Raw genomic sequence first — 16,140 nt, 5'->3', positions numbered from 1 at the left:
AAGAAAAGTAGCAGAAGAACGGGTCCCAGGCCAGTACAAGGCTAAGGGCCTTCTGTTTCTGTTCATTCAGCTGACTTTTGGAAAAATAAATCCAGCTTGGGAACCAAACAGAGCTGCAGCATCCGTCCCTGCAATAACGGGGTAACATGATCCTCACTTGTGACTTAAGCAGGGCTCCAAATATCCTGTTTCAAGAACTTATTCAACTGTTCCAAAATACCGACTTGCACAGGCATTTGTGGGCACATGCGCTGGATGATTCAGATTATATGAGACCACACGAGCCTAACACTGATTATTGTACCTGTGCTGTGTGCATGAATGGCACACCTGTATGAAATCCTCCCATTGAAAATTGGATTAAAACAGGCAGGTCTACGCCAGCAGCTTCATTTGGACAGATATATTAAGTTTGATCAGTGATGAGGAAATTCCATGTTGAGAATCCTGAGTAGGTCTAATGACTAAACAATGGTTGAAAGTCAAAAAAGGAGGGGCAAATATCTCTGGTTAAAAGAAATCACAGGCAGTGCAAATACATTCTTAGGCTTGTTACCTCCTGTTACACATTAAACTCCTCCCATGAAAGAGTTCCTTAGATAACCTGAGAGCTGTAGGTAGATAATAAACCAATTAGAACTACTAGCACACCTCTCTTATTGTGCCTATATTACATTCTATGTTGCTACATCGGTTGTTTATAATTATTATAAATCATTTTTATACAACTTGGCAACTGTGGATAGATTAGCTCTCCTCTTTCTATTTGGCAAAGAAGATAATTAAAAATTAGGAAAAAGATCAAAGGAGATTTGTACAACTGATTGATTGATTGATTGATTGATTATGTGCCATAAAGTTGGTGTCGAAGCTTAACAACCACATACATAGATTTTCTCCATGACAATCTGTCCCTAACCTGGTCCTTCAGGTCTTCCAATGGTACACTTGTCAGCACTGTAACTGAGTCAAGTCAAATCAATTTGTATTCAGTCATAGACCAGATGATAAAGCTTCACATCTAATTAGAACAAAAGGAAAACACTTAAAATTCTAAAAAATCTAAGAAAAATTAGAAGAGATACTGTAGCGTACTAAATGAACTATAGAACAATTCTTAGCTGCGGTCAGTGAAATAAAATCAGATTGGTCTGATAGTAACAACTTAAGATAAAATGAATCCAAATGACCAGGATGTTTAGTAAAGAATGGAGATTATTTATTTTTTACCCCACATTATTTTTATAAATAACTCAGGGGGTGAATATACCTCATACTCCTTCCTCCTCCTCTTTTCCCCACAACAGCCTTGTGAGGTAAGTTGGGCCGAGTGTGTGTGACTGGCCCAAGGTCACCCAGCCAGCTTTCATGCCAAAGGCAAAACTAGAATTCACAGCCTCCTGGTTTCTAGCCCACCTCCTGAGCCACTAGACCAAACTGGCAAGCATCTCCATAGAGAGGACAATACAGAATGATGTGTTCCATCGTTTCAGTTATTCCTCTACCACACGGGCACAGTCTTTGTTCAAAAGGGATGTTTTGGTATCTTCCTTCAATAACAGCTGTTTGTAGGGCATTCAATCTAGCCAAAGATAAAGCCCTTCTAAATTTCGGAATCATTATGCGTTATGTATCTGGCTACTTGGAGAAGATGTGCAGAATGGCAAAAAAAAAACATTTTTAGGTAGAACTGATAAATCTGCTTGCAGCTCTAAATCGATGGCCCATTGTTTGAGATCAGCTAGTGCGTGTTCGTAGCGCATCAGGGTGATGGCTGCCCATGAAAAGCCATTTAACTGCAGTTTGGCATCGATTGCCTGGCACCAAGAAGACCGAAAGCTACTATATCGGTCATAATCAAATGGGCCAAGCCAACTGGAAAAAAATAAGGCTTAAGCCAGTGAGAAAAAGTGTAAATCCAAGCAGATGTTTCTATTTTAAGTAGGCCAGCTTCACAGCGAAGCCCAGGTTGGGAACACAGCGAGGTACTTGAAAAATAGATCTTAAAAACCTGGATTGAACTCTTTCAAGAGAAAGAAATTACCCGTAGGGGCCCAAATAAACTCCAAACAAGAGCTGAGCTCCGATCTTACCTGAGAAAACATTAATCACTGCAAGTACTGTATATGCTGAGTTCTTCAGGAGAAATAGAAAGATTGTAAAGCTGACACTGTTTTTTGTGCATGCAGGTTGACATAATCAGTGTGGAATTTGCGGTTACCTATGGCATGGAAAACAACCCCCAGATATTTAAAGGTCTTCCTTGCTATATTAAATGATTGTTTAGCCATCAGAGATGTGCCTTAGGGTGCTTGGCAGAAACCATGACCTTGGTTTTCAAGTAACTGTAACTGAGTCTATCCACCTTCCTGCTGATCCTCCTCTTCTTCTCTTTCCTTCCACCTTTCCCAGCATTAGAGACTTCTCTATAGAGCTAGGTCTTTGCATAATGTGTCTAGGATAATTTGGTCTTTGCATAAGTAGGATAATTTGAGCCTGGTCATTTGTGCCCTGAATGAGAACTTTGGGTTGATTTGTTCAATGATCCATTTGTTTGTTTTCATCACTGTCCATGGTATTCTCAGGAGTCTTCTTCAACACCGAAGTTCAAAAGCGTCATTACTCTTTCTATCCTGCTTCTTCAAAGTCCAACTATCACTTCCATAAAGTGTCACAGGAAGTAACATTGCCTGCATTATTCTAATCTTTGTAGGTACAGACACATCTTAGCATCTGAATAGTTTTTCCAAGGGTTTCATGGCTACTCTACCAAGGGCTAGTCTGTAGCATATTCATTGATTGCTTATTCCTTTACTGTTGATGGTAGATCCTAAAAGGCAGAAGCTATCTATCACTTCAATGTAATAATTAGTACAATTATTTCCTTTTAATATAATGCAGCCACCAAAATAAAATACAACTAATAAGCAAATTAGCCACCCCATTATCTACTGAAATCACAGCTAAATATTCAAGCTCAAGTTCAGTGACAACTTCTAAAATGTACTACAAATGCATCAAACAATAAATGAAATAGGAAATCAAATAGAATTGGAAGTTGCTAACAGTATACTAAGAACATGGTTCTTTATCCCATTTGTTGTCCAGTTGACTCACTGAACTATTACACTGTAAATAAAGGGACCCTTCATTGGAAGATCTTTTCCAATCCACCTCCAAATTATTTCCTATATGCTAGCTTCCAAATTCAAATGTAGGTTGTTACTTACTTCAAAGAAATTGACATCTTACATACTAGCCCTCTTCAGCCATGCTATCTGAGGACACTAAGGGTGATAGTCAGCTCATCTGGAAGGCATCACTCTGGGAAAGAAGACTTCCCTGGAAATTAGTCCCACTGAACTCAGGAGAGCTTGCCCAGAACAGACATATACAGTTCTGCAAGAAAAGCAAACAAATGTTTGCATCATCCACTATAGGTTTACAAAAAGTCATTCAAGGATACAGAATGTTCTTTAGGATGCAAATCCTTGCTGCATGTACAGCTTTATTGTCTTCTCAAATTTACATCTCAGGTTACCTTGAAAAATTCAAACTTCATCCAAGTAATTTCATTGCCATCCTCACCCCTATCTCTGATCCCCACTCCAAATTCTGTTTTGCGTATGAAAAATTTATTTTAGCTGGGTAACGATAAGTATTTGTTGTGTATTTTATGTGTAATTATTCTGAGTTTCATTTTTTTCAGCCTGTCATGCGATGTTTCTCAGTACTTTTTTTTAAAAAAAGGTTCATTAAAATTCTGTTATCTTCAAGTATAATTTAGTACTAGTAACTGTAGTTTTTAAGTAGTGACTTTAATGTATATATTTTTAATTGATATGTGCCATCAATTCAGTGTCAACTCTTAGAGACCACATAGATAGACTTTTCCATGATGGCACCCATCATCATTTGTTACTGAATCCACCCACCTGGCTGCTGGTCATCCTCTTCTTCGCTTTCCTTCCACCTTTCCCAGCATTAGAGTCTTCTCCAGATAGCTAGATCTTCGCATAAAGTGACCAAAGTATTTTCTTAATCTAACTAATAAGTGTGCCAATTATTGCCCTTAATAATACATGAGAATATTTCCCTTTTTATCATCAAATATTGCTCATCATACAGAAAATTTAGTTATGCTGAAAAGTCAAAAACACATTTTGTCAAAATCGGTTCAATATGATTTGAATATTTTATTCCTTTGCATTTAAAGTGTGTTTCCAGTTTTAATTTAGAAAATGGCAAGAGTGTGAAAGACACTGGAGAAACATGGACACTGAGTAAAGCTGAAATATTGGGAAAGTACCTCTTTGAATGCACTTAGCATATGTGCCCATAATGCAGTTCCCAGGAAAATATTACTGTGCGGTTAATTTTTTTCAGTACTCCATTTACCTGTCTCCTTTCTGTTCACACTGAACACTAAAAGTGACAAATACATAAAAAACCAAAACAAATGATGTTCAAAAAACAAATAATGTGTGTTAAACTTTCAAGTAATTTGTGTTATGTTAAAACACAAATAAGAAGTTAGGGATTTGGGGGTGGAGAAAGAGATCTAACATGAGAGAAAGACTAATGCTAGTAAACCTCCAAAATCCTGTCTGCCACATAACTCCTGGTCTGCAGTAATCCCACTTTGATGCACTTTTTTCAAAAGTTGCCTAAACATGCCAGCCCTTTTCTGATATGATGGAGACCAACAAGCTTCTGACCATGGCTCTTTCCATGAAGACGAGACAAGACAGATCACTCAAATTGTCCTACAATGATAACAAATATTGTGCTAAGCCATAAAATTTGGATGAAAACAAGGAGGGCAATAAAATATTGGAAAGCTACCATTTCTAATTTCAAGAGCTCCAAAAACCTTTTTTGGGTAATGCTTTCACTGTCATTGCTAAAGGTGACAAGCAAAGCATCAAGTTCTTCTGAACTCACCATCAAGTCAGATGTTAAGCTTCAGTTAAAGGAGGAAGAAGAGAAAGAAGGAAGCTAGCTTTATGTTGAAGCAACAGAGTGACTGGGTTTGCATATGATGCTAAGCCATGATGCGGTTTATTTGGTTCTGGTATAGCACAGTGAGTGAACCCAACAAACAATAGTTAAAACAAGCTATAGCTCTGAGTTATGTCCAACCACAGCCAGTCTATATAAAGCTTATATCCAGCCAGGTGAAAGCTCTGGAGAACTTAAGTTTGTTCCCTATCTTATATTGGTTGGTCTTAAAAGTATTAGCTGATCGTGTATTTTGGAGTGTTTCTTACAGATCATTATGCCTGTCTTTGCATTCTTATTTCAAAGTCATCAGGAATAATGTCCACCTACTCAATAGTTGATGTTTACACGCAGACACTAACCTAGCAGGTTGATCTTTACCTTCATCTCAGAAAGTGCTTTATCACCATCTCAGAACAACTGCTAAATTACAATAGTTTCATAAACTTCCAGCACTCCTGGCATCACACTTCAGAGGCAGTAGCATGTCCTGTGCAGCATTGTAAGGGATGCTGCAATGCAATTCTTTAACTCTTCAGAGCTACATTCCTACATATAGCAAAAATATTGAATGAGACAAGTTTGTCTCCTGGTGATTTTGTGAAGTTTGTGCAATTTTCTTGGCATCAGCATGGAAGCGATCTGCCTTGACTTCTTCCAGGATGTTTCTTCCAGCCTAATGTCCAGCCCTACTATTTCCTGATTGTCCCCCATGCCAAGTAATCACTGACACCAACCCTGTTTAGCTTTCAATATTAGCCAGGATTGGTTAATGCCTCTACTTTGCTGGACCAAAATGCAATACTCAGGCTATCAGATCTAGATTGAAGAAACCCAGAAAGCCACTAGATGGCAGCAAGTAGTGTTAACTCTTTGCTGACATCTAGTTGTCGATGGGATTTTTGCAGCCCCATCAATGCAATACTGAACAAACATGTTTTGCACTTGAAGGACACAATATTGCTCAGCATGAAGATGTGCTGATGGAGAGAGGACACCAATGTCAGTTTCCACTAGTAATTTAGAATCTTTCATTTAAAAAATGAATTGCAGTATGGCAGTGGAAAAGAAGTTCTTGCTATGGCTGAAACCTTGCTGAGGATATTTATTTACTTTATTTATATGCTGCTCATTCCCAAAGGTTCTGGCTGGCTAACAATCAAGACCAGCATTACCCTGCTGCCTCAAAAATAATAAACCAACCCATGACATAAACAAAATGGACAACTTCAAAATAATAAACAAAAAATACGAAGTAAGCACTTGCCAGTTTCCAACTCCCACTTGCAATATGCCTTCCTCCCATGCTAGATGGAACAACCAGGGATTAACTGCTCTGCTGAAACCCAGGAGGGAAAGAAAAGACTGGATCTCAGTGGGGAGGGAATTCTACAATAGGAGTGGAGAAAATGCCTGCTTCTGAGGTTCCATCAGATGGCAAACTTGTATGGACAGGACCTGGAAGGGGTTGACCCTCTTGAACTGTTGGGATGGGCAGATCAAGACAGGAGGAGATGTTACTAGATACATTCTAGGAACACTGAAGCTTAGGACCATTTTGTTGATCCTCAACTACAGTACTTGGTCATACAAGCCCTAAGGCACAATTAGGGTTGTTGTCGTTAGTTGCCATCGAGTTGTTTACAACTCATGGCGACCCTATGTATAACAGAACGAAATGCTGTTCGGTCTTGCGCCATATGCCTGACTGTTCCAATGTTTGCATCCATTGTTGCGGTAATTGTATCAATCCATCACACTGAGGGTCTTCCTTTTTTCCGCTGGCCCTCAACTTTACCAAACATGATGTCCTTTTCAAGCAATCGGCCTTTCCTGACGATGTGCCCAAAGTATGAGAGTCCAAGCCTAGTTATCTTCGCCTCTAGGGAACATTTTGGTTGTATTTCTTCTAAAACTGATTTGTTTGTTCTTCTGGCAGTCCATGGTATTTTCGCATATCCCAAACCAGCTGTTGATTATTCAATAACTTGTGGTTAAGAAGCATCACTCTGTGTTTTGTGTGTTTCATCTGTGTGTTTCATGAATGTAGCCTCAGGCCATGACCGCCTACACTGTGGCTTATGGAGTCAAAAGTACAATCCATGAACAAGAGGGTGATCAAAAGCTTTGGGGGAACTCAAATGTTTGCAGAAAAGTAAAAATAGGCCCCAAAAAGAAATGAGGATGGGACATGATCACTGGTTGAAGACCACTGACTAGTTGTTTGGGAAATTAAAAACCACAGCCAAAGGGAAGTGGAGGGACTGGAGTCCTGGACCAGGAGCATCCCACTATATTACAGCTGAGATCCCAATCATTTCATCTCAATCTCATCTGAAAAGCCTCTGTTAAGATGCCATTCGGCCATCAGAAGATTGATAGCGATTTGAGTCAACATCCCTGTCTCATTCCTCTGCCCCAAGCAGGAACTTTCTGTCTGAGGCACAACCTGAGCACATGTGTCACCCAGCCTTTTCTCCCTCTAGAGGAAAAAAAAATGTCATTTTTAAATCCAAGCCTTAGAGAAGGAGGAATAAAAGAACACCAAGAAAATGCTCAGGATAAGCAGAGCTTTTCTCTGAGCCTCAAAAGCAAGCTGGGACATTCCAGAAAAGCTACAAGCAAGTCAAGGTAACGTTAACCAGAAGGGACTTTGGATTCAAATCATTGTTTGAGTAAACTGAAGTAGGCAAGTTCAGCTAGAACTCTTTCTCCGGATTTCATGCTTTGCAGTATTGGAATGTGTGTCCACTAGTTGATAGCCCTCTGTCTCTGTGGTTTTTGTATCTATGCCTCTAGTCTCTGTATGTAATACAACAAATATTAAACTAAGGTCTTGTGATCTTTGGGCAGCAGATCCCACCCTTACAGATCTATGACTACTTCTCTTTTGTAGATTTCTTTTAAAAGGCTGTGATTCAGTTACACTTAAATGCCTTATTTCATTCCCTTATAACTGACTTGCATTGCAACTTTTAGGTAGAAAAGCTCAAAATAAGTTTTACATTTACCCTTTTATTGCCTTTAATTTTTCAAAAAGTTGATTTTTAAATTGTCCTTTTGTCCTTTTGTTCCAGCTCTTCAATCACAGCATTTCAGTCAAAGCTACGGGGGCAGAAGTTGGCATGACAGAGTTCATTCTCCGTGTTAATTATCATCCTTATCATCATCATTCTCAGTTTACTGGTAAGAAAGTGTACAGGACATGGACTCCCTATCTGTCCCACATGTTGGGAGTAAGCGGACAGTGCCACGTAAGGGCATTCCCTGAGCAAACAGGGTGGTTGCAACCATAAATTACCAAGGTGCTGCACACCAAGGCAGAAAGATGGGCCAAACCCAAGAGGATTTCTGGGACCAGAGGTTTGAAACCTAACCCCCAACCCTTTCACATATGGGTTTAGCCTTACTACTATAGCCTCATTTCCCATATGGAAAAAGACATGGGTAATTCTTTATGAGTATACACCGAAGATGAAAAAAAATTGTTTTATATCCTATATAAACAACACTGAAAATGCAAACAAGGATAAAACAATAATTAAATAAATAATGGCTTGCCTCAAGGTTCATTGAGATACTATCAGTAAACTGGATGGCCAAAACAAAGCCTAAGGATGCTAAGCTGTAATTAACCATGATACAGGAACCTCTTAGTTCACACACACACACACACACACACACTGCTTCCATAGTACAGAAGTTAAAGCAGGACACAAGCAAATAGTGCTGCTTCCTAATCTGTTTCCAGAAACTAATCAAGGCAGGGTGTTTGGAAGACACTCAGCAGTAAAGCAAAAATTGAGGCAAAGTCATTTAAGGTCAATGCAGTTAGCTTTGTTCCATTATTTATTTAATAAAACAAGAACATGACTCCCTGGATTCTTTCCATCATCTCATGACTACAGCAATGTGCAATCATAATATTAAAAAAATACTTGTAGTTGAAGCCTGCTTTCTGTTTAGCATTTCTACACGCTTCCATGTATAGAGGCCAGAGCTTGGAAAAATAAGCAGCAAAGAAGCAGGGGTTTCCTATTCATTAACTTTTTTTTTTTTTAAAGATGATTCACAGTATTTATGACATGTACAACTAGAAAGTTCTTCTGTTTTTGTGCAATTGCCAATTGGGCAATTGCACAACAGTTTTGACTTTAACAGCAGGCATCATATTTCCAAAAGTGGGAAATGCCCAAATAAGTGTGCTAGCAAGCTTTAGGAGAGTCACTTGTACAACTTAATGCTACCCTATATCCCAGTGTTGGCTGGGGAATTCTGGGAGTTGAACTCCATACATCTTAAAGTTGCCGCGGTTGGGAAACACCGCTATATCCAACGAAACCTGATTTATAGTTCTGGAGACCCCTCATCCTGCTAGACAGCTGTTTCAAACTTGAGTCTTTCTGTACAAAGGTCCTCTCTGTAAATTCTGGGTCCAACCTTGTTTGAGTTAAAGAAGAGAAAGCAGAAACACACCCCTGAAAGGACAGAACTTCTAAGTGATACAAGGAGAATTCTCCCTGAAAGAACAAAGAGAAAGAACTCCCTGTTTTCTTTATCAAGCTCTGAAACTAGGAAGGAATTACAAGACAAGTTGACTAGGCTGCATCCAGAGCATCAACACAGACAGTGTTTGCAAATCCCTTTCCTGGACACCTATATATAGAAACAGCCACTTTTTGTTGTAAGTTGTCTTACGTCACATTTTCACAGAGCGTATTCTGGAACAAGCGAGGGGATGAACACAGCCCCAGTCTGTGACTTATGAAAGCAGTTGCTTTCAGAACTGCATGGTTGGAATGAAAGCCTCCTAGCAGCTGTCATCTCATCCTGGAAAAAGACATGGCTGCTTTAATAAACCGCAAGCAGGCCCTGCGTTGGCACTGCATGCTTTCCAAGACACTTCATCTCAGTGGAATCCATGGCACTCTACTGCCTTAATCAAGCCTACTCTTAAAAAGTGTTTGTTTTATTCCAGAAATGAAAATATTTCAGAGTTGATTTCCAGAAGTGTTTCCAAAATACGGGGGGGAGATAATCATAAAAAAAAAAAAAACTCACTCTTCCAAGGCCTCATGTAACTGTCTAAACATACATGGGTGTGTGGATGTGTCACAAACACATGCATTTAAAAATACACACCTTTTATAAAGGTTATGAATTTAGAACAGAGCGGTCTCTAAATAACAGGATCAAACCATCATCCATCATTAGTTTTGCCAAGTAAGTTCATTGTAAAATAATTATGGATGCAAATATTGCAAAGCAGGGACTTATTTTCACAAAATAAATTTAAAGAATGGATGCCTAGTATATAATCCGTGGTTTACTTATAATGAAGGCAAAATGACTTTTAGAGCAGCTCTTTAATCTTGCCATGCTTCATTAATTTCATTGTTGTCTCAGTAATTTGCCAACATTAAAGGAAGTGTTCCTTCATTGACTCCGCGGGGAAGAGATACTGAGCAAAAGGTGATCCACGCTGGCCTGCTTGTTATTCCAATCAAATCACTATGGTAAAAGTCTTCGTGCCAGCAAAGTCACTCAAGTTCTCTCCTGAAACATTTTAGGATAATTCTGCTTGTGCTTTTTTCTGAGTAATTAATCCCATTAAAAAATTGTAACAAGTACAGTTTAGGCTGATTTATTTATGGTTATATAGACTTTTTGATACCCCCTCGTTATCAAAAAGCTGTCCAGGTGATGTACAGAGAACAAAAAACAGAATCATAATATATGGAAAATACACTATGAATATAACATTCACACCCTCTGAGGCTATTAGAGTCCCCCCAAAATTTAAGAAATGGAAAGCTAAGGCCCCAGCTGTAAAAAGGTTTCCCACTCCTGGTTCAACACAGAGCTAGCAAATTTAGGCTGCACAAACCCAGAGAACCACTAGATGGCAACAACAAGCAAGCCCTTTCTAAATCTCTTTGCTGCCCCAATTTCGGCAGTCCAAATCTAGAAGCCCCAGTTTAATGCAATACATGAACCTGTTGCTTTCCCAGAAAGCAATCCAGTCTTGTAATCTAGTCAACACAACTCGAAGGCAGGAAAGGGTCAGGCCTAAGCATTTCAAAAATCAAACACAAAATCCCTGAGTGGTGTCCCTTTTGTGTCCAAGCCAAACAAATGCAGCTGGACAGGCACATCGACTTTACAGCAAGGCATGTCCTGTCGCTCTTTTCATGAAGTTATACTGATAATGTGAAAACACCATATGAGAAGCACAATGGCCTCCGAAAGGTTATTTCTTTGTCCATCTGGGGGACAGCCTCTGAGCACTGAGACAGCTGCAAAGCAAAGCTTTTCCCATCACCGGTTTCACGATGCCCTTAACTGCAGCCGGGGCTTTTCTGCATTAAAAATATGTAACGTACCACCAAGCTCTGTTTTCTGCACAAAACGCCTTCTCATTCAGAGCAAAGGAAGCCTCTTGCTTTGATGAGTTAAGGAAGAAGGTTGATGCCCACAGCTTTTCAGGCAGGCTTCTGCGACTTGTCCCTACCAGTGATCCTTTTTTGGCAAAACTACAAACAGGAACTGAAGCCCTGTCCTCCTTTGCTTGCGTACGATCATCCTACAGGCCGGTCCTGACTTTCCTCTCTGTGGAACAACATTCAGAAAACCATTTCTCCTTCTCCATGCCTTTCTTCAAACAAAAGTGGCCCTGCCTTCTGACCATCCTGCTGGCTCTCTCTTTGAAGTTTGCTCAGACAACATGAATGATTGAAGGGGAAGGAAAGGGTGGTCAGCGGGGAGCGTGAGTGAGGCACAAAGTCTTGGCTGTAAACAAACAAGTTTGCTATCATAATGCTTCAACACAGGAAGCTGCCCCCTATTCTTCATACACACACACACATGCACACACACACACACAAATCTTACATTTGTAATAAATCATTTGCAAAACAAGGGCTGCCAATCTGTACTGCACTCAAGCAGGGCAATCAGGCAATTGTTTCCTGGGAAATAAACCTTATTAAATCCTTACTTGAAGGAGGTCCAGGAATGCATATTTGCGTAAAGCAGATTAGAAAATCTAGCAAGGAGTTTGAAAATGTGAAGGACCGGTCTGGGGATACAGCCTCCTGGAGAAAATCTATGTGGTCACTTAGAGTTGATAGTAACTTGATGACACATCATCCATCCACCCATCCGTCCTTTTGCATCCCAGAGCATATTCCCTAGTTCAGGGAAGTAACTAGTATCACTAGTTTCCAACTTAAAGATGTTGCTCCAAGACCCCAGTAGTGGGAGTTCATGACACTGTTGAAGGTTCCCTTTGTCAGGTGCAACAAAATAAGGGTCACAGCAGCTATGTCTATACTCTGAAAGATGGGCATGAATGGTAGCAGTCCTACCAGTGGGTAGATTATATGTATCAGGTGAAGAGATTTTGAACAAAACCTTTGCTTGCTTCCATATTCCTGAGGATCAACCTCTCCCCCATGAATGGGAAAAGTATACCCATCTTACCCCATTCTTTAATCACCTCAATTTTTTGTGTGAATGGATGATGCAAGTGAGTCAAGAAGAACTAATTAAGAGAGATTATTTTTTGAAGATGCACTTCAGCACTATGCCTTAATGTCTACAGCAGCTTTCCTTACCTGGTGCCTTCTAGATATGCTTGCAGAGAGTTCACTTGGCTATGGCTTTTGGGAAGCTAGACTAACAATGTGCAATCACATGCCATATATTACTAATTAATTGTTATTATCCAAGTTCCATGCCACCAATCAAATTTAGAACTCAGGCTTCACCTTCCCCTATTGGGTCAAACATAAAAGCTTAATATGGAAAGCAGAATGCAGAAACAAGGCTCATTCTCCCAGATTAATGAGCACACGCTGAGTTCACACCCAGTGCTAAACTGTAGTTTGATCAATAAGCCATAGATTACACAAGCCAAACAGATCACATTAGGCCTTAATGTTTTGTAACAGTAGGGATAAATCTGCTCAAATATCTCCTACATTAGTCTGACCATATTCACATCTCTAGTGCCATATTTGAGACACCTACAGTACTTGATTCGGATCTTATATTATCTTATGTGAATTTGGGGAGGAAGCAAGGATACACCATCTCCACTCTTTATTCATTCTTAATTCTACATGATTTACTGCTGGTTAAAAGTGATGACAGACAACAACTATCTTAGGCTGCAATTTTATGAACACAGACACGTAAGTTTTATAGGGTTAGGGTTTATTTCTGAACATTTACTGTATGATTAGGTAGCCCAGCACCCTAAACTTGGCCTAACAAAACACAATTACTGTGCCCCCAAAATAAACTATGATGGCTTGATTTGTTTCAGCACAATCAGCTAAAATAATGACTGAATTCCCACAGCATGCCCAGTCACACACCACTGAGACCCATAGTCTAGAGTATTGTATGAAGTCAACCCCAGTGAAGGGCTTGTAAAAGATGTAAGAGGAAGTTAAACTGAGTAGGGAATCTGTGGTCTCAACCAACATGACCAGCAGCTGGGAGATATAATTCAGCAACACTGGATGGGGCCTCTTTTCCAACTGGCTCCAAATTTTGGAGGAGGGCTACCACAGCAGGGCTGGCATCTGGTGGTCACCTGGATTGTTGCAGACCAGACTTGGTAACCCTAACCAGCTCAAAACCTTGGTTGTGGGTTTCATCCAGATGGGGCATAACTTTGCCACTGTAGCACCAGCTACAAACTGTTGTAAGAATACAAGCCACCTCCTCATAAAAAATCTTGTTCATAAACTACTCTTAGTTACCATCCCTCAATCCGGACTCACCCCCGCAAAAACTGGGCAGAATACAAGCTGAGGCAGATCTTTCACTTCTTCTGCAACGGGACATCGTCGTTCCTCTGCTTCCCCCGCGATTTGAATAAACTCCAGTTGTGTACATTCCCACAACTCCCTCAACACAAATCATTTTGCCTGGCTCCTTCTCCAACACGGGAAGGCTACCCTGAACTTCAGTGGGTTAGGGGTATCAATCCCCGCCACCCACCAGAGCTTGCCCCCTTTCCTCCCTCATCGCCAAGACCACCTGCTGGGGATGCTGCACCTGGTGAGTTTCTGCCTGATCTGAAAGGGAAGAAGCACGGCTAGTCTCGAGAGGCGCAATCCTTCCCGTGCCTTTTATTAAGTGCCCCATCAGCGCGCTCAGCGTTACTTTCACCCTACCTCGGAGGTGCGCCTGGAGCCGCAGCGCCTCCGCCGAGCCTTCGGCAGCCCCGCGCGGCCGTCTCTGCGCTGGGGAAGGCAGAGGAGGCGAGGCAGCCGCGCTCAGGAAGAGGCTCCACCTTGGAGGCGCCTGTGAAAAAGCTGCGGTGTCGCGGGATCAAAGTAACAGTGCGAAGGGCTGGCCCTTTCCTTCCTTCCTTCCCCCCTCCCTCCTTCTGTCCGCTAGGGTTATTCGGGGCGCAGGGATTTCCAGAATAGCGGGGATGAGAAATGCGCGTTGGTCCGGACCGAGGGGGAAAAGCCTAGTTGCGAAAAGGACGTTAGGGAGCAAGAGGCTCCGAGGAAGTTGCCCTGCGCTCCGGTGCAGCTCGTCTCGAAGTCCTACTCTGAGTTTACAATTGCGGCTTGGACTCCCGAACCTATCCTAAGCACGTTGATTCGTTGCACGGTTCAGGGGTCGCCGTTGCCAAACGCTTGCGCATTTATGCCCAAGGAGGTCGCGCTGAGTGCTGTGCGGGTCGTGCTCGGTAGGAAGTTTGATAGCAGAGGGACCAGCTTTTTGAAGACTGTACAAAAACGTGCAGGTTCACAGCAGACCTTTAATTCGCTTCAGGTTCTTCTTCGCCCGACCTTTTTTCCAGGAACAGAGTGCCTCTGAGCATATTTACGTTTGCTTCAGTGTTGTTTAAACACAGTATGTTTACCCAGGAGGCAAAATAAGTTCAGCTGCTCAAGGTAGGTCGCCTATTTCCCTGAAGATAAGAAGGACCCTGAAAGGAGAAGCTGAAAAATCCATAAGGTCTTACTACTCTGACTGCTCTTGCTTGGAATATGTGGCCTGTCCTGATAAAATAACAGTACAGTCAGTGTTCACGGTGGCCGCTGTCACTTTTTTCTTACAACAACAGCTCCCTTAGGCTAACAGTGGCCCAAAATCGGAACTGAAATTTACGGGGAATTGAATTTGGATTTCCTTCCAGCGCTTAAATACCTGCAGCACAAGTACTCAAAATCTGTGGGGCAAACTCTAGATGAGCAGATTACTAGTACTCACTGTGCCTGTCCTTTTTGCTTCCTCCCACTAGAATACAATTTACCACATCAGGCCGTACTGTGCCTGGCCTGCTGCTCTCACCAAGCCTCTGAGCACTGTAGAATCAAACGTGGTATGAATGTCAACATACTGCTTGGCCTTTGATACTTACGTCTAGTGTCAGCTGAGGCTAACACTCTTGACCCACCCAATTTAAAACTGCAACAAGTCAAAGAGCATAGCTTTCAGACCACCTTGAGCCTAGAATTCTTGGGAATTTACTGTGCAGTTGTGGCACTTCACCAGTGGCTAGAATAGAAAGCCAGCATAATCCTTAGGACTGGAAATAATGGACTACAGAAGCACCAGTAATGGAGGAACGGATTGTGAAGATGGCTGAGTTTGCAGAAATGGCTAAATTGACTTGTTTGATTAAGGAGGGAACTACAACTGCTTTTATAAAAGATTGGAAACCCTTTATGGGCTTTTTGCTGAAAATGGATAAAAATGAACTGCCGATTTCGGATTTATTGATTAAAAAGATTTGTTTATTGGAAGAAGAGAGCTATGACATGAAATGTGGGAGGGTGGAGATGGTAACTGTTAATGTTTGTAACTGCTGCAAAGATCGGAAGTCACTTCTTTAGATACCTTTCTTTTCTTGCTTTTTTGTTGTTGTTCACTTTTTCTTTTAACCTTTTGTAACTTTTCTATTTCTTCTATGTTACTTCTTCTATGTAGTTTTTAAATTTTTGTAAAAAATCTTTTAATAAGAATTATTCATAAAAAGAAGGACTGGAAACAATGGATAGGAATAAAAAGCTTCAGATCTTAAAGATGAGTGTTGGTGAAGAGAAGTAACAGTGAATGGTGCCAAACTGAGTAGAGAAAGCACACTGGTGGGTGTCTGTGTTTTCT

At 41.0% G+C, this 16,140-nt stretch overlaps 2 protein-coding genes across 2 annotated transcripts in view; both read right to left on the bottom strand.

Annotated features, from left to right (window-relative positions):
- SLC16A12 (solute carrier family 16 member 12) overlaps window positions 1–14,225 on the bottom strand; it is a 46,867-nt gene extending 32,642 nt beyond the window's left edge. The window contains exon 1 of the mRNA XM_063307427.1: window positions 14,190–14,225. The gene's annotated coding sequence lies outside the window, so the exon portion shown is untranslated. The remainder of the gene's footprint in view (window positions 1–14,189) is intronic.
- LOC134500247 (putative lysosomal acid lipase/cholesteryl ester hydrolase) overlaps window positions 1–16,140 on the bottom strand; it is a 265,244-nt gene that overhangs the window by 218,061 nt on the left and 31,043 nt on the right. The window lies entirely within an intron of this gene.

Source organism: Candoia aspera, chromosome 6 (genome assembly GCF_035149785.1).
Source record: "Candoia aspera isolate rCanAsp1 chromosome 6, rCanAsp1.hap2, whole genome shotgun sequence".
Classification (NCBI taxonomy): domain Eukaryota; kingdom Metazoa; phylum Chordata; class Lepidosauria; order Squamata; family Boidae; genus Candoia; species Candoia aspera.
The sequence above is the reverse complement of the archived record's forward strand: the minus strand, read 5'-3'. Positions and strand labels throughout refer to the sequence as shown.